General features: G+C 44.5%; 2 long non-coding RNA genes across 4 annotated transcripts in view; one reads left to right on the top strand and one right to left on the bottom strand.

The window, feature by feature from the left end:
* Positions 1–24392, bottom strand: part of LOC137230246 (uncharacterized) — a 123202-nt gene that overhangs the window by 59394 nt on the left and 39416 nt on the right. The window contains exon 1 of one of the 2 annotated variants that reach the window (XR_010946053.1): positions 23178–23902. The exons of the other annotated variant lie outside the window; for it this stretch is intronic. This is a non-coding gene — a long non-coding RNA (uncharacterized lncRNA). Of the gene's footprint in view, positions 1–23177; positions 23903–24392 lie in introns of those variants that run through there. 2 annotated transcript variants of the gene reach the window in all.
* LOC137230245 (uncharacterized) lies at positions 18539–23258 on the top strand. Of its 2 annotated transcripts, XR_010946051.1 has the most exons (3): positions 18539–19830; positions 20980–21100; positions 23124–23258. It is a non-coding gene; the product is annotated as an uncharacterized lncRNA (long non-coding RNA). The 2 variants fall into 2 exon arrangements; XR_010946050.1 differs by lacking the exon at positions 23124–23258 and having other exon boundaries at positions 20980–22213.

The raw sequence follows: 24392 nt of genomic DNA, 5'->3' as shown, positions 1-24392 counted from the left end.
TTCCTATGTCTAAAGAACAAGCATAGAGGCTATGTCTCGACTTGTGCGTTTCTCTGTCATCCCTTGGCCAGCACGATGAGTGAGGTCTTCTAAAGCATGACCTGTTCCCCTCTTCTGCTCAATGTAGTTACAACTCTTGCTTAAGTTAACACCTAACGTTTGCTTTATTATGATATTTATTCACTTGAACTAGCGTACCAAGATATGCTTCTTTTCTTGGACAAATTTTTGTTTACCCTGAAGTTAGTAATTAGCTTTTTTTTTTCTCTTTCTCATTTGCTTAGTATTCTGGATATCTAACAATGACTTTTCTTACACCTTCTACCAGCCTTTTAACGTTTCCAGACACCAAGCAGTCAGGTCACCTCCCGCTTCTCTTTGTTCTCGCAGACCTCCCTCCTGGAACCTTCGGTTTTTCTCCTTCCCTTTGGACTGGCTGCTTCCATTTCCCATCATCCCGGAAGCTTCCTTTGCCACTGTCCTGATATGGACCCCCTGAACCCTATGTCACCCTCTTTCTTGGTTTATTCCAAGAAAGGTAAGCCTGCACGTCTAAAATGTCTTTACTTCCCCTTGACACTTAATTGATCATTGAACTCAATACAGAATTATAGGCTGGAATCACTTTTCCTCAGGATTTTGATACGTTGCTCTATTCTCTTCTAGCTTCTGATTTTGTTGTTTGTTTGTTTTTTACGCGGGCCTCTCACTGTTGTGGCCTCTCCCGTTGCGGAGCACAGGCTCCGGACACGCGGCCTCAGCGGCCATGGCTCATGGGCCCAGCCGCTCCGCGGCATGTGGGAACTTCCCGGACCGGGGCACGAACCCGTGTCCCCTGCATCGGCAGGCAGACTCTCAACCACTGCGCCACCAGGGAAGCCCGTTTCTGATGTTTTTATTGAGCCGTTTGAGGCCATTCTGATTTGCTGATCCTTTGTAAAAGCCCACTTTTTGGGGTCTCTCGGGAAGCTTTTAGGATCTTTTCTTTACCTCTGAGGTTCTGAAATTTCACCGAGATGTGCTCTAGTGGAGTCTTCTGCCCATTGTGTTTGGCACCTAGCGGACCCTGCCAAACTGGAAATGTATGTCTTTCGGTTCTGGGGAGATTTTTTCATATTACTTATTTCTGTTCTTTCTTTCTGAAATTAGGCAGAATGAGGAGGTGGAGAGTAATGGGAGATACTGTTTTGGACAGAGTGGCCAGGGGAAGTCTCTCTGATGAACTGACATTTGAGCAGAAATTGGGATGAGTGTCTTCTCGTCTATCGGGGGAAAACTACTATACTTTATTTTGTTCCTTGCATTGTCTCTTTTTCTTTTCAGTTTCTTTTGTCCACCTTTTTTAGTCTCTCTCTCCTGTCGGGAGGCTTTCCTCACATGTCTGGTGATCTTTGGCCGAGCGGTCACATTGAGAAGGAGACACTAAAAGCTGATGGGCAGCTGCCAGTGTGACTTGGCTTGTCAATGGTGGCAGTCACTGTTAGGTGACCAGGAGGCACATTGACTTTTTCATTGGGGAGCTCCTTCCTCTGGGATTGCTTAGTCTTTCCAGAGAAGAGTCTTCCGGTCTCCTGCCTGGAGGTGGTGAAGGAGGGTGGAAGTGTCAGGGGAAGGCAAAGTCACCAATCAGTCATCCAGGCTTTCACTTAATTCCCCTCACTCCACCTTCAGTGATTCCGTGGAATTCCTGGGCCTTTCTGGGATTCTGCAGGGCAAGCTTTTTGTATTCTCGTGAGCATCTCCTGCTGCAGGCTCTGCAATATCTGCTCCTTCCCTCCCTCTCCTGTCCACTGCTGTCCCCCTTTGCCCTTGCCCTTCGTCCCTATCACTTCGATGGGATTTTAAAACAGCATGCATGTAAACACGCTTTCAACCTACTATGTTTAACCAGGACAGATGGATACTCTATGAAACAAATTCTAGCAAAGAGATCACACTAAGAATAATTTTTTAAAGAAAACCTTTGCAGGGGATCCCTCCCATAGCGAGACCACTGTACTTGACAGTCATGGACTTTTCTGGGTGAAGTGACTTCAGACATTATCTATTCTCACCACCTCATTTTACAGATATAGAAAACGAAACCCAGGCAAAGTCTTGCCCAAAATCACAGCAGAGAGATGTAAGGAGTCCCTGTATTTTCCACTTACAATCCAATGCCTTTCCCACTGCCATTCAGCCTTCCCAGAAAAGCCCCTCAGGCAGTGGAAAGATTTTCCTCCTGATGTGGTTTCCAAAGCAAATGCCTTTTTGCCTCCTGGGCCATTCTGACCCTGATCAGTCCCATCTGGAGAAGAACCGTGACAATGAACTAGACATTGTTTCTCAGCAAGACCAGGAGGCTTCCTGGCATTTAAACAGAGATCATTTCTTAAAGGACAGAGTCAAGATAACAAATCCACCTTAAAATAAACCTCAAGTCAGACCACCAATTAACACCTAAATGTATTTAAGTGGAAATAAGTTTAATTGTCCTAATTAATTTTTCACCAATTTTCACATGTCACATTTTACACTGGCTTGGCAAGGAAAGTAATTGGATCCCTTTATAACCATTTTCCACTTCCTGATTTGCTAAGTAGTTCAATGCTGTTGTCTACAGAAAATATGCATCACTCCAAACTGGTCACACTGCAACTTTATGACGTTCATAACGTATTGGGGGAGGGGTGGGGGGAGTAGCTGCAAAGATGAAAACGACAAGATACTGTATCCAGCGGAAAAGGTGCCCTTGGTAGGCAGCTTCTAACATGGTCCCCAATGATCCCTTCCTCGTGGCTTTCACACCCTTGTGAAGTCCCCTCCCCTAGAGTGTAGACTGACCTAGTGACTCACTTCTAAGGAGTAAAATATGCCAGAACTGATGCAATGTCACTTCTGAGATTAGGTTATAAAGAATTCCATCTTAGTTGCTTTTCCTCACTTTTCCTCTTCTTCTCCTTCTCCTCTCTCTCTCTCTCTCTCTCTCTCTCTCTCATATCCCTCAATCTGGGTAAAGCTATGTCATGAGCATCCCTATAGAGAAGACCTGAGGCCTCCTGCCAAAAGCCACATGAGTGAGCTTGGAAATGGAACCTCCAGCCCCCGTCAAGCTTTCAGACCTTGAGGTCCCAGCCAACAGCTTGAGAGCAACCTCATGAGAGACCCTGAGCCAGACCACCAGCTAAGCCACTCCCAGGTTCCAGACTGTCAGCAATTGTGTGAGATAAATATTTACTATTTTAAGCTGCTAAGTTTGGAGATAATTTATTTTACAGTAATAGTGGGGGAGCTACGTATGAGTTCTGACTTTTCTACTTCCTTGCAGAAGCTTCTTGTGTTTGTCCCTTAACTTCTCTTAATTATGCCTGTTTCCTCATCAGTAAAAGGGGGATAAAGACCTTACCTACTGCACAGAGTTGCTGTGGAGTTCAAGGACAAGGAAACTAATTTTAAATGATCGTGAGGCATTAGGCATTTTTATCTAGGCTATCTCATTTAATTTCTTCCAAATGGAAAAAAACACATGTGAAACATAACCAGTAAATTAGAACACCATGCTAGTATTATTAGAGCCAATTCATTTTATGAGTTATTAAAACATTGTTTTTAGCAAACATCAATCTTGGATCAACCTTAAGTAAACCATATGCCTTTTAGAACTGATGGGTTTTAATTAGTTTCTTAATTAACATGTGAGAAGTTTGTAAACCTGTTAGTTTTGCTATCAAAACCAGAAGAACAAGCTGTATATATTTCCCATGGGAGGTGCTCTTCAGGGCCAAGGCTAAAGCCCATGGGCCCCTCGAGTTAATATGGCCCAAGCACAGCGCTCTTCCACAACCCCCTTCTCCTGCTCGCCAACCTGGAAACCAAGTCAGCCACCCAGAATCCTCCCCTTCCACTCCTCACCCCATGTCTTGTCACCAGATCCTGCAATTCTAATTCAGAAACATTCTTCCCTTCCACCCCCATGCCACTGTTTTAATTCAGGTAAATCTCATCCACATTTAATCATTAATATTATTATAATATTATATACAATTATAACATACATTAATATAGTGTTCTTTAATTATACTATTATAATAAATATTAATAAATCATATTTATTGACAGTGCATTATGTTTCAGAAATTGGGCTCTGCGCTGGTGATCAGACTTACAAAGGCCCACCCCCGCTCTCCCCTCCCCTGTCTTCCTGGAGCTAACAGGCGGCTTCATTCAGCTTTGCAAGGGCTAAACTAGATTAAAGGTTAAGAGTAGGCTGCCTCAGTTTAAATCTTAGCTTTTCCACTTACTGTGTGCCCTTAGACAAGTTACTTAACCTCTCTGCGCTTCAGTTTTCTCACCTGGAAAACAAGGATAACAATAGCAAGAATTAAGAGAATTAAAATATTTGAAATGCTTAGAACAGAGCCTGGCAATCAAAAAATGTTAACTATTGTTATTTTTGGTCCATGTCGTATTTTCTCCAACACCAGCTCCCTGAAGGCCAAACCGTCCTCTGTCGAGCAGTCTGGCTCTTCTTCCTAAGGAACCGTTTAACCATGCCATTCCCTAGCAAACATCGGGAATATGGGCCTTAGCATGGCCCACCTCTTCGGCTTACCCTCCACTTCTCCCCAACCCCAGCCCCAGCTCCCACACTCCTGCTCCGCTGAATGTCTCACCATCCCCAAAACACACACTCAGCCTAACTTTGCGTCTTTGTGCCAAGATATAAGGGAGAGACGACAGCTTAGTCAAGCAGCGGCAAAACACAGCACCCAAGATGGCGACTGGACGCTCCCACTTCTCTTTCAAGCTCTGTTAGGAAAAGACCAAAGCGGGTTGGAACTTGAGTACTTCTTTATGTCAGGGGGTAGCACAGGCCTTAAAATGGCCAGGGATTACCTTCTTTCGGAGCACAGGACTGCCTCTGCTATCATCAGAGAAAATAAGAGAAAGGAAGAAAGGGGGCTTCCGTGGTGGCGCAGTGGTTGCGAGTCCGCTTGCCGATGCAGGGGACATGGGTTCGTGCCCCCTTCTGGGAGGATCCCATATGCCGCGAAGCGGCTGGGCCCGTGAGCAATGGCGGCTGAGCCTGCGCTCCGCAGCGGGAGAGGTCACAACAGTGAGAGGCCCGTGTACCGCAAAAAAAAAAAAAAAGCTTGGATTTTAGAGTAAGTGAGACCTGTGTCTAAATCCTGGCTCTACCTCTAGCTAAACAAGTCCAGTACCCTTAGTTTCTTTGTCTGGAAAGTAAGAATCATAACAGTACCTTTGCAGTGTTGATGTGAGGGTTAAATGAGAAAACGTGAAAGTAGCCAGCACATCCCAGGCTCTAGATTAAATGCTACTTGCCCTTTTTCTCCTGTCCTGTTCTCTGTGTCTGTGAAGGTCTCCCTGCTTCCCCTACCCTGTGTTCCTGGTGAACTCCCACTCAATCAAGTCTCAGCTCAGTGTGACCCTCCCAGAGAAGCCTTTCCTGGCTTTCTCAGGCAGAGCTCGTGGCTCCTGCCACTGTCTCCTGCCGAACTGGAAACTCCTTCACAGCACGAATCACTACCTCTAAACACCTTTGGATCCTCAGAGCCTGGCATCATGCAAAAAATAAATGTCAGGGGCTTCCCTGGTGGCGCAGTGGTTGGGAGTCCGCCTGCCAATGAAGGGGACGCGGGTTCGTGCCCCGGTCCGGGAGGATCCCGCGTGCCGCGGAGCGGCTGGCCCGTGAGCCATGGCCGCTGAGCCTGCGCGTCTGGAGCCTGTGCTCCGCAACGGGAGAGGCCACGGCAGTGAGAGGCCCGCGTACCGCAAAAAAAAAAAAAAGTGTCAGGTAGTGTTTTATGATTTCCTTGTGAAAATGAAGAATTCTTAGGTGCTTTAAAATATTTTCATTACAGTACCATTTGTAATAGAGAAAACTGGGAAGTAGCATTCATGTCTAATAATTAGAGGTTAAGTAAATTATGGTTCCTCCTTAAAATGTGGTGGTATGCTGCCATTATAATCATCTTGTAGAAATGTGCTGTTGACATTGAAAAAAAAAATGTTCTCAATATATACTGTGAGGGAAAGAAGCAGTTTTCAAAACAGTACTATGTACAGAATGATCCCGTTTTGTGATAAAAATATAAATGTTTATGTATGCATAAAAAAGGTCTGGAAGGACCCAGTGGTTGTCTCTGGGTGGGTGGAATTTGCATGTTTCTTTTCCTTCCTTATGCTTGTATGTATTTTGTGATTTTTCTATAATGAGCATAAATTACTTTTGTAGTAAGAAAAAAAAAATTTTTAACTACCAAAAATTGTTTTTCTGATTGTAATGCATTTTCATTGTAGAAAATTTGGAAAGTCTGAAAACTATAAAAAAGAAAAGCTAATTATGCACGTTTTTCTACCGAGAGTCTGTTAACATTCTAGTATATTTCTTTCTAGTCTTTTTTTTTAATGCATGTATGAATTTTTTTAACTTGAGATCTAACTGATGTATAGTTTAATATCCTGCAATTTTTTATTACATTGTGAACATTTTCAAAAAATTATTACAAATTCTAAATATCAGATGTCTTACAAAAGGTTAGAATAATCAGCTATCCTAGGGAAAAAAATAGGAGAACTAAAGAGAGGGTTAATGGCCTCCCATGTACAGCATAACGCATTTTAAAGACTTTCCCAGGCCCTAGAGAGGCCTTGTATTGTATAAAATACCTAAAATATTACATATTAATAATTTTACCTGTAAAATTTTTGAAAGGGTTTTTAATACTTTTGCTACTGAATTTGGCTAAACATACTCATTTAATTTACAACTGGTGAACAACTCACTTAATTTACAATTGGCAATAATTTCTCAGTAACTATCGTGCATATTGGGGAACTCTTACAAAGTGAGTAAAATCCAGCCTATAAATTGTTTTCAAATATAAAGAAACACTAAATTTTAACAATTAATGACGTGAACACAATGTTACATTTTGTAGATTTTTAATTAAACACTTCTTGATTTTACAGTTTCCTTTTCCTGTTTTGGTGCCAATAACTTTTTTCAGATCTCAAACTTTTCCCCAGGCCCTTGAAAAGTCCCTACGCCTTGGGCTCTGTGTCCACCCTGACTCACAGAGGAAAACATCCTGCTTGAGACCCTTTGGCTGCTGGGCAGTCATGGCAGACAGATATCAGAAACTTCCAGCAAGGGTAGAAGTCACTGCAAAGGCCAGCAATGGGAGAGGCCAATCTATGCAGCAGAGTCGTTTTTTCTGTGCCGACCTTCAAATACAAAGTGGGAAGGTTTGGACAGGGGATTCCTGCACAGTAAGTTTTTGTTTCTCAGGAACAGCAGGGAAATTGGGGAGAAGGAGGGGGGCGAGGAGGAAGAGGTAGAAAAGGAAGAACAGGGAGGAGAGAGAAGGAAGGAAAGAGGGAGAGCAGGGAAGAAGGCAGGTTACCATTCATTAATTGCTTGGTTACTGGTCTGCACTGAGCTGAGCGCTCTACATACTGCATTTCATTCGATACTCATAACAACCCTGGGAGATAGCAACTCTTGTCACTCTCATTTTACAGTTAAGTCTCCTGAGGCTCAGAGAGGTTAAGTCATTGGCCCAAGGTCACACAGCTAGAAAGTGACAAAGCTGGTGTTCCAAGACTGTTCAACTCCATAGCCTGTACATTAACCCCTATACCACTTGGCCTCCCCAAACACACCTGCCCTATCTGGCCCTCCTCCTAGTTCCAGAAGGACAGAAATTAAAGCTAGAAGAGCCGCATGAGATCAGCTCACCCTTCCCGTCTCTACCCTTACCAGAGCACTGCTCACAAGGAAAGTCTTGTTCCCTCACTCTGCTGAGCCAAGTCCTCCCCGAGGGGCACCGTGCCTGGCCCAGAAAATGTGCTCAGGACATGTTGGCTGAATTAATGAATTAAATAAATCTCTCATTTTGCTGAGAAGGAAGTCCAGAGAAGGAAATGTGGGGACCACACAACAGGGGTAATTTGCCTGCGGTCATCCAACAAGATAGTGATAACAGATTTGGGATTAGAATCGCTGCCAGTGCTCCTTGCACTGCTTTACCTGAATTTGTGTGGGGTTTTCCACTTTATATGATCTCATTTCATTCTCACAGCAACTATGTGATTACTATCATATGTCATCAGATCTAAGATCATCAATAGGACACACCACTATTTTATGTAACAATAAGAAAATTAAAAAAAAAAAAACAGCACTGCTAAGTATCCTTGAGAGATACCATCAACTGTAAGATGCATCCCTAGAATGTGAAAAATGTGTGATGTTATCCACATTTTATAGATGTGGAAACGGAGGCTCAGCGGCATAAAGTGGCATGTCATGGTCACACAGCTATTAAGGGTCAGACGTGTATGATTCAAACTAGTCCTGGGCTCTCTCTACAATTGTACCTCAAGGCACAGTGATTTGATGGTTGGTGTTTTGTTTTGTTTTGGTTTGGTTTGGTTTGTTTCTGCCATTTAAATGAGAATCTTACTTAGCTGGTGACACAGACACCTCCCCACCAGATTATAAGAGCCGTTTTTCCAGCGCCTAGCACCGTGGCTGGGCCAGAGCCAGCCCTCAAAACTTATCTAAGAGGTGGAGCGGGGGTCACACTATAAGGCACCTCAGAAGTCCAGAAAACACAGGCCTGAGTTAGAAGTCCACAAACTGCTGCCATTCCTGTGCTGCCGACACCAGGTGAGGTAAAAGCCAGGTGCAGAGTGGGAGTAGGGGCTGCGGAAGAAGGCCCTTTACTTAGAATGAGTCCTGAGGTGGACAGACCTGGTCAGAGTTCCAGCTTTACCAGCCACCAGCTATGGGACCTTGGGCAAGTTATTTAATCTCTCTGAGTCTCTGTTTCCTTGTCGATAAAATGGGAATAATGCCATATTACCTATGTTGTGGGATGGTGTGAAAATTAAATGAGAAAATACACATAAAGAGTTTAGCACAGGGTCTGGCACGTGCCAAACACTCAACTGATCACAGCAAAAGCCATGTACACGAAGGAATGTCTGTCTTACATCATCTCAAACAAAACCGAGTTGGCTGGTCATTGGGAGATTTCATTGGGAACCCTCAGCCTCAGACTGGCCATATAAACAGGCAGCCTTGCAGTGGAAGATCTCCCACCAGTTTTTTAAAGATCAAATACCCAAAATAAGAAATGAGAGTTGGGAAACCACTACAGATACCAAACTAATTAATAAAATCATAAGCATTTACCTTGGTCAACCTAAGCCAAAATGTTGAAAGCCCTGAGTTGAATAGATAATTTTCTAGGAAATAGAAAATATTACAACTAATTTAGAAGAGTTTTAAAATGTATACTCCAAAAAACCTGAAACGTACTAAATACCACAGAATAAATTGAGGATGTCTTCAAAGAACGATACCCCAAAAAAGTGTCAAGTCCAGATGGTTTCATGGGTGAATTCTACCTGCTATTTAAATTGTTCCAGAGCAAAGAGAAAGCAAGAAAACTTCCAAATTCTTCTTATGAAAGCTAGCATAACACTGTGAAACCTGACAGGGAGAACACAGTAAAAGAAAGACTCAGAAAGAGACACTGACAGCTGCCTCTCTGCAAAGTCTGTACCTAGAAGCATTTCCTGTAGGGTCAGGAGCAAAGTAAAGATTTCCACTAACACCATCATTATTAACACTGTTCTAGAAGTGCTGGCCCATACAGTTAGAAAACAGAGAGAAGTAAGAAATATAAAAACAGGAAAGGAGAAAACAAAATTATCATTATTTTTAGATGATATGACTGTATATCTAGAAAACATAACTCGGGCATTATCAATAAAATCATTCAATGACAATAAAATAAGATGACTGGTTATATGACTGATATACAAAAGTGAGTAGCTTTCTTACATGCAATCAGCAACCAGTTAGAAAATATAAGAAAAGATTCCATTCATATGAGCAACAGCAAAAAACACAACTATTTAAAATGTGCTAAATCTATAAGAAGAATGCTTTAGAATGCTACTGTAGGACTTAATAGTCTGAATAAATGTAAAGACATATCCTGTTTTTGAATAGGAAGATGCACTGTTGTAAAGATGTCAGTTCTCACAAATCATTCATATTTACAATGATTCCAATTTTTAAAACATACTGAAAGAGTTGCTTTTGGAACAACATGAGCTGATTCTAAAGTTCACATGAAAAAAAATAAGCATGCAAGAATAGGCCGGGGGGGCAGGAGGGGTGGGAAGTGAGGATAGACTCTTTGCCAAACATTAAAACATAATGTAGTTTTTTAGATATGACACTAAAACGACAAACAACAAAAGGGAAAGATAGATACATTGGACCTCATCAAAATTAAAAACTTTTGTGCTTCAAAGGACACCATTAAGAAAATAAAAATACAACTCACAGAATGGGAGAAAATATTTGCAAATCATATGTCTGATAAGAGACAGAATATATAAAGAGCTCTTACAACTCAATAAAAAAGATAAATAACCAAATTTTTTAATGGGCAAAGAATTTAAATAGAAATGTATCTAAACAAGATATACAATGTTTAATAGGCACAGGAAAAGTTGTCCTACACTATTAGTCATTAGGGAAATGCAGATCAAAACCACAATCAGATACCACTTCACACTCACAAGGATAGCTAAGATCAAAAAGACAAACATTAACAAGTGTTGGTGAGGATGTGGAGAAATTGGAACCCACATACAGTGCTGTTAAGAATGTAAAATAATGCAGCCACTCTGGAAAACATTCTGGCAGTTCTTCACAATGTTAAACATAGAGTTACCATGTGACCCAGCAATTCCACTCCTCTATATATGCCCAAGAGAATTGAAAACATATATCTACACAAAAACTTGTACACAAATGTTCATAGCAGCCTTATTTATAAGAGCCAAAAGTGGAAACAATCCAAATGTACATCAATTGATGAATGGATAAATAGAATGTGGTAGAGCCATACAATGGAATATTATATGCCAATAAAAAAGAAATGAAGGAGACTTCCCTGGCGGTCCAGTGGTTGGGACTTTGCCTTCCAATACAGGGGGTGAGGGTTTGATCCCTCATCAGGGAGCTAGGACCCCGCATGCCTCTTGGCCAAAAAATCAAAAACATAAAGCAGGTTTCCCTGGTGGCGCAGTGGTTGAGAGTCCACCTGCCAATGCAGGGGACACGGGTTCGTGCCCCGGTCCGGGAGGATCCCACATGCCGCGGAACAGCTGGGCCTGTGCGCCATGGCCGCTGAGCCTGCGCATCCGGAACCTGTGCTCCGCAATGGGAGAGGCCACAAGAGTGAGAGGCCCGTCTATTGCAAAAAAAAAAAAAAAAACAACAGAAGCAATATTGTAGCAAGTTCAATAAAGACTTTGAAAATGGTCCACATCAAAAAAAAAAAAAAAAAGGAATGAAGTACTGATACGTGCCTCAACATGAATGAACCTTGAAAACATTATGCTAAGTGCAAGAAGTCAATCATAAAATGCCACATACCAGATAATTCTATTTATATGAAATGTCCAGAATAGACAAATCCATAGAAACCAAAAGAAGATTAGTGATTGCCAGGAGCTAGGGGCAGGAAGGAGTAGAGAGTGACTGCTAATGAGTACAAGGTTTCATTGTGGGGGGATGAAAATGTTGTGAGATTAGAGAGCAGTGTTGGCTACACAACTCGGTGAATACACTAAAAACACTGAATGGTATAACTAAAGGGGTGAATTATATCCCAGTAAATCTGTAATTAAAAAAATAGTGGAAGGGGCTTCCCTGGTGGCGCAGGGGTTAAGAATCCGCCTGCCAATGCAGGGGACACAGGTTCAAGCCCTGGTCTGGGAAGACCCCACATGCCACGGAGCAATTAAGCCCGTGTGCCACAACTACTGAGCCTGCGCCCTAGAGCCTTTGACCCACAACTACTGAAGCCCGCGTGCCACAACTACTGAAGCCCGTGTGCCTAGAGCCCGTGCTCTGCAACAAGAGAAGCCACCGCAGTGAGAAACCCTCTCACCGCAACGAAGCGGCCCCCACTCGCCGCAACTAGAGAAAGCCTGCACACAGCAACAAAGACCCAACGCAGCCAAAAATAAATTTTAAAAATAAAATTAACTAATTTTAAAAATAGTGGAAAACTTTGATAAGCAAAAAAGCTCAAAAGACTAGAAAAGATACAATTACCCACTAGAATTTAGTATATAATCAAGGTGGCATTTCCAATAAGAGGAAAGATGGATTCTTCTGAAAATGATATTGGAACAACATTCCTTGATGGGTTAACAATGCGGGGAGGAGGCCTGCGGGGAGGACAGCACTTGGAACCTTACCTTGCTCCTTTCAACTAAGTATACCCAGATGTATCCAAGACTTAAATGTAAAAATTAAAACCATAAAAACATGAGAATTAATCAGGAGAATTTTTTAAAATTTCAAAGTGGGAAAGTCAAGACACAAACCGCAAAGGCCTCAAAAGAAAACAAAAGGTATAAATTTGCTTTATAGGGCTTCCCTGGTGGCACAGTGGTTGAGAGTCCGCCTGACGATGCAGGGGACGCGGGTTTGTGCCCCGGTCCGGGAAAATACCACATGCCGCGGAGCGGCTGGGCCCGTGAGCCATGGCCGCTGAGCCTGCGCGTCCGGAGCCTGTGCTCTGCAACGGGAGAGGCCACAACAGTGAGAGGCCCGCGTACCGCAAAAAAAAAACAAAAAACAAAATTTGCTTTATAAATATTTTAAATTTCAACATGGAAAAAATCAAAAGACATAATAAACTGGACAAAATATTTATAAAAATATAAAACAAATTTCCAATTTCCTTGTTATATAAAAATATTGTATGTATCACTCACTTAAAAAAAAAAGCAAGCCACTAGAAGAATAAACATGAGCAGACCACTGCCAAAAATTAAAATATAAATATAAAAAGATGTCAAATTTCACTCTTCATTAAAGAAATGTACATTAAAACAATGACTAGATACCACTGTCATCTATCAGGTTAGCCAAGATGAAGAAGTTTGCTAAAATACTGCCTATTCAAAGGTGTGAAAAAATTGGCACAGTTGAAAAACTTATGTCCACACAAAAACCTGCACATGGATGTTTATAGCAGCTTTATTCAAACCTGCCAGATGTTGGAAGCAACCAAGATGTCCTTCACTAGGTGATGGCTATACAAAATGTGGTACCTGCATACAGTGGACAGTTATTTAGCGATTAAAAAAAAAAAAGAGCTATCAATCCACAAAAAGACATGAAGGGATCTTAAATGTACATGGCTAGGTGAGAGAAGCCACTCTGAAAAGGTTACATATTATATGATTCAAACTATATGACATTCTGGAAAAGGCAAAACTATGGAGACAATAAAAATATCAGTCTTTGCTAGGAGTTTGGGGTGGGAAAGAGTGAGGGATGAATAAGCGGAACAGAGAGGATTTTTAGGGCTGTGAAACTATCGTGTATGACACTATAATTGTGGGTACATGTCATTATACATTTGTCAAAACCCATAGAACGTAGCATGCCAAGAGTGAATCCTAGTGTAAACTAGGAATTTCAGGTAATAATAATGTATCAACATCGGTTCATCTAATTGTAACAAAGTACCACAGTAATATAGCATGTATATAAGAGGGGGAACTATGGGAAGGAGGTATATGAGAACTGTACTTTCTGATCAATTTTTCTGTAAACCTAAAACTGCTCTAAAATAAAAAAGGCAACTAATTTTTTTAATCGCACTGGTACATTAGTGGTAGGTGTGCAAATTGGTACAATCCCTTTAGAGTAAAATTTGACAATACCTTCCAAAAATTTTTAAATGCATGCCCTTTCACACAGACACTGCTTCTCAGACTTGATCTCACAGGTAGGAAGTGACATTTATACAAGGACATTCATTAGTTCTGTTTGTAATAGTAAAAGACAGGCAATAAATTTGTGGTAAGCAGAATAATGCCCCCCAAATGTCCACATCATAATCCCCAGAACCTGTGAATATGCATGGCAAAGGGGAATTAAAGTTGCAGATGGAATTAAGATTGCTAAACAGCTGACCTCAAAATAGGGAGATTATCCTGGATTATCCGGGTGGGCTCAATGCAATCATAAGAGTCCTTGAAAGTGAAAGAGGGAAGCATAAAAGGACAGTCAGAATAATGGGACTTGAGAAAAACTCTACCAGTGGTTGATGGCTTTGAAGATGAAGGAAGGGGACACAGCCAAGGAATGCAGGTCTAGAAGTGTCTAGACACGTCTGGAAGCTAGAATGGACAAGGAAACAGATTCTCACCTAGAGTCTCCAAAGGGAAGGAAATCCTGCCAACACTTTGATATTAGCCCAGCAAGACTCATTTCAGACTTCTGACGTACAAAACTGTAAGATAATAGATTCGTGCTGTTGTTAAGCCACTAAATTGGTGGTAATAAATAAATAAAACTAACACAGGCTAAATGTCTATCTGTAGAGGACTGGCTGAATAAATGAAGTGTAATACTATGTAGCCTTAAAAAGAATGAGGTAGCCCTATATATACTGATAGTGAATTAGTTTCGAGATACATTGTTTAGGACTTCTCTGGTGGTCCAGTGGTTAAGACTCCTCATTTCCAATGCAGGGGACACGGGTTCAATCCCCGGTCAGGGAAGTTCCACGTAGTAGTGCGGGCAAAAAAAATACATTGCTTAGTTAAAAAAAACAAAAGGCAAAGTTCAAAATCCAGGTAGATCCTTATATGCACATAGACTATCTCTGGAAAGATACACCAGAACCTGATAATATTTATTGCCACCAGGGGAGGAGAAATGGGCAATAAGAGGTTGAAATAAGGGAATTCCCTGGTGGTCCAGTGGCTAGGACTCTGTGCTTCCACTGCAGGGGGCATGGGTTTCATCCCTCGTCAGGGAACTAAGATCCTGCAAGCTGAGCAGCCAAAAAAAAAAAAAAAAAGGAAAAGAAAAGAAAAAAAAAAAAAAAAGAGGTTTCAATGAGACACTCACTTTTCACCGAATCCTCTTTTGTGATGTTGTAGTTTTTGTTCTCTGGTTGTTTGTTTGTTTAAATCATGTACAAGTATTAGCTTAAGAATAAAGAGGGGAAAACTTTTTTAAGAAAAGTGGGAGAACTCTGCTCAGTCATAAATGAGTTTGTAGTGTTTTCATCTTTCTCATGAGCAGTGATTGAATCCCTTCCACAAGTGGCGCACTGTCACCTGCCTTTTCTTGTTTAATCTCCCTAAGAACCCTGACAAGTTGGTGTATTATTATCCCTACCCCTAGTTGGGGTGCTGAGGCTCAGAGACCAAATTGCACGGCTGGTAAGTTTGCAGCTGGATTTTAAAGCCTGCTCTTCTGGCTCCAGGGCTGTCTCCTCAAACCACCGCACAGTTGTCGCTGGTTCTAACAGCCGCGGTAGGGGCCAGCTCAGCCCTCGGGTGCTACCACGCAGAGCTGTCAGACAAGGATCTCAGCCGTCTCCGTTGTTTTCTTTCAGGTCCCTTTCCCAGATCTCTGAGTTGAGGAGAAGGTCAGCCTCCAGAGGGGCCCTGCCTACGCTGCTTTCTGGGTTCAGCCCACCTTCTCCTGTTACATCTCTCAGCAAAGTTCCTCTGAGCCTTCTGGGGAGAGGCCGCTGCCCACGGTCACCGTGGCTCTAATTGTTCTCGCTGGTGGGCTCACGTTGCAGTGGGCCCAGTGCAGTCACCTGCTTTCCTCATGTGGCGATGAAACCCTAGAGATGACGGGCCTCCGAGTAGCACTACATCTTGATCAAATAAGGCTGCCCTGAGATTTCTCATTCCTGCGAGCCTGGGGCAGGAGATGAAGGGGGTTTCCCCGTGTCTGTCCACAACTTACAACTCTGGACCAGCAATCTGCCTTCCCGGGCCTCACTTTCTGGTAAAATGGAGATCAGATTCCCGAGCTGCTTGGACAGATGTTGCTGGGCCATTTACCTCTTGGGAGCACTGTTTAAATACAGCCAAACTGCCTTTCATGTTGAGGATCTCAAAGCATTTTAAAATGAGTAATTAATGAAGTTCAACCTCCAGAAAAAGCAAGAATTATTATCTTCATTTTATAAATAGATCAAAGGTCACACAATCAATGGCAGATGTAGGAAACAGATGTAAGAATTCTGCTTTTGTCCCTGGCTGCAACCACTAAATCCCACTTCTGGTATCACTGACAGACCTTTTTTCTGCTCTCTGACTTCTGTCCAAAGATGTGGAATTGGCCTTTATATGTTTCCACTTAAAGGTTTGAATTCTATGTATGGTTCATATGCCTTTGATATGTCTGGAATTTATAAAAGAAAGGGAGAAGAATGATATTTGATGCTTTTCAGAGATCGTGTTGGGACTGAGCCTTATATAGTGGGTCAAATGCCAATAAAGGGAGGGGAAAAAAAACGCTCACCAGATCTTCAGGAAGTTCAGTTTTATTCTCTCTCTGAAAGAACTCTGCTGTTAAAATTAAATAGAGTGTATCTTTAGTCACCAAAATGATTGTTCTGGGGATAATGAAAAGTCACCACTTATTGAGCGCTAACTGTGTGCTAAGCACTGCTCTACTTCCTCGAATACATTGTATTGTGTGATTCTCACAAACAGCTGAGGTTTTCATATTCCTTCATTTTATAGATAATATAACTGGGCTTAGGGATAGAAGATGGGTTAAGGAGAAAGGAAAGAAGAGAAAGAGAAAACTCAAAGGAAATTAAGCAAAACTGACTGGATATGTATTCTGTGCCAGAGGTGTTATGTTGTGATAGATACAAAGATGGAGACACAAAAAATGAATAAAATAGCTCCAGATTCCTGCTCTCAAGGAGTTTACAGCCTTGTGGGTCACTGAGGATGAGGGATGAAGTGATAAGCATGTAAAAAGACAAATAATGTCAATACACCTCAGTACAGAAATATTTACTATTAAGTCCCGGTATGTGTTCGATACTACATGCCTTGTGGAGGTTGGTCCCTCTTCTCATAGAGCTTATAGTCTAGTGGGAAAGTCAGCCATTAATCAATCACACAGATTTAAAACTGCGCTTGAGTGGAGTAGGAGATACCAGATGGGCTACAGCCTGACAAAGAATTAGTACCCAGAATATATAAAGGCCTCCTACACATAATAAGAGATAATCCAATAGAAGCACTGTCAAATAAACCAAGAGGCAATTTTAAAAAGATGAAAGGCAAATAACCAGTAAACACATGAAAGTATGCTCAGTCTCTCTTGTAAACAGGGAATTGCAAATTAAAACACTGGAATACCATTTCACACCCACCAGCTTGGCAAAAGTTTTAAAGCCTGACATTACCAAGTGTTGTTGAGGAAGCCAAGCACGGGAACTCATATATTGCTATCGAAGTGTAAACTGGTACAACCGCTTTGAAAAACTGTTCAGCCGTGCCCAGTAAAGCTGCCAATTTACACGACCTGAGGCCAGCGATTCCACACCCAAGAATCTTCCTGGGTGGCTAACTTTCACACAAAGGGATGGGTATAAAAAATATTCATTGTAGCATTGTTTCTAATGAAAAAAAAGTTGAAAATAAGCTGAATGTTCTCCAGAAGGAGATGGGTAAAGTGTGTTGAACTCATCCAATGGGACCCGAATCAGCAGTGAAAATGTATGATCTAGAACTACATGTGTGGCTACATTTCATAGTCATAATGCTGAGTGAAAAAAACTAGTTACACAATGATATATCCAGTAAATGCCATTTCTTCAAAGTTTACAAACATGCCAAACAATTCTATGAAGTGTTTATAGGCACAAACATATGTAGTAAAAAAATACAAAAGCATAAATGAGAACGATAAACCCCAAATGCAAGAGATCAGGTACCTTAGGGGAGGGACTAAGAAATGAGTTCAGAGGACTCTACCTAGATCTGTGAAGTTTTATGTCCTTAAAAAAAGATTTGAAGAAACTACGGCAAATGTTAAGCTTTGGCAAGGAGGGGGGGTGCCAGGGAAGGGGTACAGAATAAACAGGTGTTAAGAATATTATTCTCTGTAGGTGTTTTTGTATGCTTTGATCCATCAAAGGAGAATTCAACTGAATTGGGGGTGGGTGGGGGAGGGTCAGGGGAGGAAGTCTGAGGAAATGATGCTTACTTAGGATGAGAGCCAAAAGTTGAGTAGCTGAGAAAGGGCAGAAAGGTACAGACAGAGAGAACAGGCTGTACCAAGCCACTGGCATGGGAAGGTGAACACAGAGGCTGAGAACTGAGACCCCCACTGTGGCCAGAGCCAGGGAGGAAGAGGCTGGAGTTGTGGGTGAAGGTGGGGGGCAGTGTACAGACCAGGCAGGGCCTCAGAGGCCATCCTGAAAGATCAGGCCTTTATGCCAAATACAACTAAAGCAGCAGGGATAGAAAGTTTGGGGGTCCAGAGACACTTCACTCAGCCAGATAGCAGAACAGGGAAGGCAGTCTTGAAGACGTGACTCACATCTTGAGCTTTGGGGAATGAGTAAGAGGAAGCCAGCTGGGGCAGGAGGGGGAGTGGGGAGTAAATTCCCTTGATAGGGCCCAACAGCAGTAAAGGTACGGAAGACCTTGAATAGTGTGGTCCCAGCATGGTGCAACACCCAGGGCTAGCTCTGAAAGGTATCAGATAGAAAATGGCAGAGGAGGGTGTCCATGAAGACAGAGAGGGCTTGGGGTCCCAGGCTGGGCAGCCTTAAGCAGGGAAAGGCATGGCCAGGCATGACTGCAGGTAATCGCTCTGGCGGTGTGTGGAGGATGGATTTGAAGGAAGCGGGAGCGCAGCAGGGAGATCCTTGAGGGGAATATGTTAATAGCCAATGGGAGACGGCCCCCTAAACCAGGCTGGCTGGAATCAGAATGAAGAAATGGAGAGTGCCTGGAGAGGTGTTTAGAGGGGCGAGGCGTCTAGGATGATGGTCCTGCCATCACTGAGATGGACCAGACGCGGCGAGTTGGAGATGCGTGCACGGCAAGCCAAGTGGAACTGTCCGGCCAGGCCAGCGAAGAGATGGGCGCGCCGAGGGCTGCAGATGGAGCCTGGAGTGGGAGGCGCCTCCTGTGGGTGGTTAATAACCACTCACAGCAAATGAGTTGGTCCAGAAGGAAGGTGGAGGAAGAAACTGAGCGTGTCGCTGGGGACGAGAAGGAATAAGATTGGGGCGGGTGTGGGGAAGAGAGGACAGGAGGGGAAAGACCACGCAGACACTAAGCGGCTGCCAGGAGGTCAGCCCCGCGCGGGGCTGGGCGGGCTCGGGGCGCGGGGGCTGCAGGCGGAGCCCCGGCGCGCCCAGTGCCCGCAGGCGCGGGAGAGCCAACCCTGGCCAGGGCCTTCCCGCAGCTCCTCGGGCTGCCTCGGCCGCAGCCGCCGGGGGCAGCAGGGCACTCGCGCGGCCGGGCCACCACGGCCATCCCAGTCACCCCAGGCTCCCGCCTGTCCAGGCCGCGCCTCCCCGCCGCCCGCGGACCTGGCGACGTCACTGCGGCTCTGACGCGCGCTAATGGAGGCACGGGCGGAGGCGGCGTGGCGCAGGCACCCTCCCGGGAGGTCCCGGTCCTTGCAGCCCGCGGCCGCGTTCTTGGCCCTCCTCCAGGGAAACCTCGATTTTCCAAACTCGGGAAGGCCGGCTGTCCTTCGGCTACTGATTAGGACGCGAGCGCCTGGTAAAAGATTTTAACAATGCCCGGAAAGAAATAGCCGGACCCAGGAAAGACTAATAATAGCCGCCAGCTAGAGTTCTGCTCGTGTGCTCAGCGGTCTTAAGAACAATAATAACGACAACCACAATAGCCACCATTTATTGAGCGCTTACTCTGTGCCAGGCACTGTGTTCAGCGCTTTGCAGGCAACAACCCTCGGAGGTAAGTACCTTTATTATCCCTATTTTGAAGGGAACCGGGGCACAGAGAGGTTAAGTAACTTGCCCCAGGCACACAGCTAGCTGAAGTCAGTGCCAGAATTCCAACCCAGGCTGTCTGATCCCACGTAATCGTCATGTCAACCCACTAAAGTCGGGATCATTTTCTCCATCTTAAAGATGAGGAAATTAAGGCTCATGGAAATTTAAGTACCTTGCCCAAGGTCACCTAGCTGGAAAATGGATGAGGCAGAAAGCGAACCCAGGGCTCCTCTCTGTCCGCAGAACCCGTGGTCTTGGCCAAAGGCGATCCGACAGCCCAGCAGGCTTTGGCCCCGGGTCCCAGAGGCGCAGCCTCTGCGGGTTTTGGGTGGGTTCCCGCGGCCTCCGATCCCGGATGAATTGGATGTTTCCGAGCATCGTCTCTGCTCAGCCCACAGGCGTCAGATAGGGACGCTTCTCCCGAAATCCGGTCGGGGACCGGGCCACGAGGTCCTCTGAAGGGATGGAGCGGGGGCGGAGGCAGCGAGAGGGATCCCGGGTCCCACCTGCAGAACTGCCGGGCGGGCGGCTTGCCCCGCGCAGCCGGCAGAGGGCGCTGCCGCACGCGCCTCGGGTCCCACGGTTACCAGACCCCGGGGTGGGCGGGCCTCGGCCTGCAGGAGCTAGACTCAGAACCCCAAAGCGGGTAGCTGGCACCCCATATGGCCCCTCGCCTTAGCCCTGGGCCTGCTTTTCCTGACCACTCTTCCCCATCTTCTGTGCTCCTACCACCCAACCATCGGCCTTCAATGTTTCCCCTGTCCCTGCACTGCTGGTTTGGTCACCTCTTGAGAGGCAAGAACACTGATCCCATCCCATTAAAAGGCCCAGGTGTTTACAAGTCAACTCAGCCTTGTCTCCCCTTCTGATAGACCCTTTGGTGATGCAAAAATTGATAAAAATCATCCATGGAAACAGATGACTAACTTTCTTTCCTTCTCCAAAATAGGAGAGGATTGGTTAAGGAAGGAGCGAAGAGATAAAAGGATCTCTTTTTAATAATAGCTACAGTGTATTAAGCGCTTGTTTTGTGCTGAGTCTTCTCTGTGTCTTGACTCCTTAATCCTCATTACAGCCCTGAGAGGTGTGCATCGTTATTCTCATTTGACAGGTGAGGTCACAAGACTGGTAAGTAGCGATGCTGGGAATCTACCAGGAGTATCTGACTTTAAAGTGATGTTCCCATCACCCATCACGCAGAATGTACAAGGTGATACAGCTGAACAAAAGAGGTAAGATACAAACCATGCAAAAACAAACCAAAATCTATTCTAAGACGGCTCAAAAATACATGTGTAGCAAAGGCTTCAATAGCTTTCTGAGACCCAGTCTGAGACTCAATTGTCTAAAATAGGAAAACAAATCCTCAAGGTGCAATCAGAGGAGAATAGGAATGAGGCGTTCGCTTTCCCTTGGAAGAGCATCTGGAGAGGCCCACTCACTTTCTATGTCTGGGCTCTGAGGAAATAAAGGTGGTTCTAGGAAAATCTGAAAAGTATGAGAGGGAAAAAAAAAATCCCTTCTGTGGTTTTTACTTTAACCAAGACTCATTTTGCTATTTGTGTTTTATTTTTAAACTAATGTGGCTCTCTCCACCCTTTAAATTGGCACATAAATAGCAAAAACAGAAGGAAGGCCAGCTACAAACTTCAAATGTGGTGGGTTTCTCAGGGAGGAGGTACCTGACTTGAAGTGAAAATGAGGATTAAATGAGGTGCCTTAAACATTTCAAAGACAGACTTTCCACAAGGAATTTAGATCATAAGCCTTTAGAACAGAAGGTTTGTCTGGGTTTAGGCTGGGTATAGTGTTGAGAATTTATGAGTGCCCCCAGAATGTGGAAAACGAATCACATTTTTAGTGTCTGTCTCCATCATCTAGTCCTCTGGGCCACCACTTTGCTTATGGCTTTAAAGGATGGCTTCTGGGGGATTTTCCTGTCCTCTGGATCTCAGTCACACACCCTCCCTCAGACCCCTTACTTTTCCAGAAGTTTGCTCCGGGAATTCTGTCGAGGTGAAGCAATGATTGATGATGTCACTAGGCTTGGTTGAAGAGATTGACTGGCCAGCTCTGGAATCACTAACTGGAGGTTTTCCAAACTGGGAAACCAAAGCAGAAGGAACTTCTTGAGACTTGTCACTTAACAGTTGTGACTCTCTCCCCCTACGTCTTTGAACTACAAGGATTCCCCTCTTACCCAACACCAGAGAGTCCTGAACATCCCAGGCTGCTTCTTGCAAAATTCTTAGACCTCTTTGACCTTTCCTCTCTCTGCTGCTTCCCTCATTCTTTCAGTGCATTCATTCTACAAACATGTATTGAGGGCCCACGATGTGTAGATCCTAGCAGTACAGCAGAGAACCTAACATGAGCTCAGAAGGTTACTTTCTCCCATTCCCACCTAGCTTCTGACCTCCTGGCTCCAACTTCTATGCCTGGAGAGGCCCCATAATAGTAAATGACTTGCTTCTCCAGGTGAGGACTGTTGCTTAGACATATCTGACATTCTGTCAACTTCTGGCAGCTCCCTGAGACCACACTCTGTGACCACAGACGCCACTATGGTGACACCTATTTGGTTGAAGGTTTGGGTCCTGATATAACTTCAGAAGCAGGGCTCAGAAATGCTCCAGCTCCAGCACTAGCCCATGCTCCTTCCTTTTCTAGTAGTCACTCCTTCTGTTTATAAGATCACTATTGACCAAAATAGCTCAGGCCATATTTATGAAGCATCTACTCTGGTGAAAAATCCCATAGTGCCATAATACCCCACTGTCCAAGGGAAAATGTTGGCTTAAACAAACAACAGTGACTATCTGGCAAAAGGATGTGTGGGATAATGCTTATGAGTCTTTTCGGTCATTTTTCTATTGAATCTTGGGACTGAGTGATTCATAATAATGAGGGCAAGGAAGAACACTAGGCCTGTTTTAGCTTTCAGGATTATTCAAATGGAATAGATTTCCACCATCAACACCCTAGCAAAGACAGAATGCATAAGGTAAATTGCCGGGTTTTGTCTTTTTGGAAAATCCATTAATACTGAATGTTCTTGGTTTTAAACCATTCCCCCACTCCCCCCCCCAAAAAAAAAATGAGAGAGAGGACTGAACTGTAGGATTCAGATTACATCCTTGGAAATCCCTTTAGAAAGTAGATTCTAAATCAGTACTCATTCTTCTTGAACATCCCACCCCCAAGACTGGCCCACCCCTTCTAGATACAGTATTATTTTCTCTCCCCTTGAGGAAGGAGTGGCTCAGAGACCAGAAGACTGAGGGAGAGTAAGGAAGACTTTTCCATTACCTGAGTTGCAGAGCTGTTTGGGTCTAGAGAACCTGTATATGTGTGCTGTGTCTGCACGGAGTTCATGACTGTGCATCCTCTGGCTAATGTCCAAAGTCTTCATAACATGGGGACTGAGATGTACCAAAAGAAGGCCTATCTGTGAAGGAGGACATGTGTCCACCCACCAAGAAGTTTTTGATGGTCAGTGTCTGCGTGTTCAGCTGCTGGCTGAAGAGATTTGGAAACCACTAAACATTCCTACTGGGATCTTTCCAAGTCCTTTTGGGAATCGGCAACAGCGCTTATCCGGGGAAATTAGTTTTGCACTTTCACAGAGTGAGAAATTCCTCGGGGGCATTCTTGTTCTTGGGAAGAGGAATCAAACCCTGCTCACTCCTTCAGGGCCCTGGCTCTTAGTAAAGCACAGCGAATCCCAGTTCGGTTGGTCCAGCCTGAGGCCTTGGGGTGGGAGCAGATGCAGCAGCGGAGTACAGCGAATTTCACCTGTGGCTAAGTCCCTACCCCCCCCCCCCCCCCCGACTGGCGCAAGCGTGAGACTTCAGTGGATCGTGTTACCAGCGTGTAAACACCTTGAGTGGCCGCCAACGCTCCCAAGCGACCACAGAAGATCTCAAACCTTTCCTATCTTCCTAGAAACCCTGGCGGCCCGGCCGGCTGCTTGCTGTCTGATGCAACAGTTTGCAACGCTGTTCTGGGAGCCGAGCCGGCCGCGGGGCGCTGGGCGTCCTGCCGATGCGCCTGCGCGGGCTGCGGCCCGTCCTGCCGGGAGGGGGAGAAGCTTTTCACCAGATGTGCTGGGGGCGGGGCGGGCAGGGAGACCTTTGGCAGCTCGCGCCGGCGATCTGAGCTTAATTAAACTTCTCCCGAGGCATTGGCTGACTGATTGACCCAGTGATCCAAAAAAATCAGAGAGGCCCGAATCGCCCTAAACGCGACAGGAGAGCGAAGTTGGGGAGTTGGCTTTCGGTTTCCAGAGCTCGGCCTCTCTTCCCCGAGCCCCCCAAGTCCGCAATGCTTTCGGGGTTCCAAAGCTCACTAGGGCGTCAGGTCTCGCTTGCTTGGGCCCTTCTACTGAATTCTCAAAGAGGGAAGAAGAGTGGTTACAGAGGAGAAAAGAGGCAAAGTTTTGATAGCATCTAGATCAGTATCTTTCCTCCTTCATTTCTCCACCCATGTGCCTTAGAAGGTTTTATAAGCAAAAAGGAACATGGC

Source organism: Pseudorca crassidens, chromosome 9 (assembly GCF_039906515.1).
Source record: "Pseudorca crassidens isolate mPseCra1 chromosome 9, mPseCra1.hap1, whole genome shotgun sequence".
In the NCBI taxonomy this organism is placed as follows: Eukaryota; Metazoa; Chordata; class Mammalia; order Artiodactyla; family Delphinidae; genus Pseudorca; species Pseudorca crassidens.
This window is presented reverse-complemented; position numbering and strand designations above follow the sequence as displayed.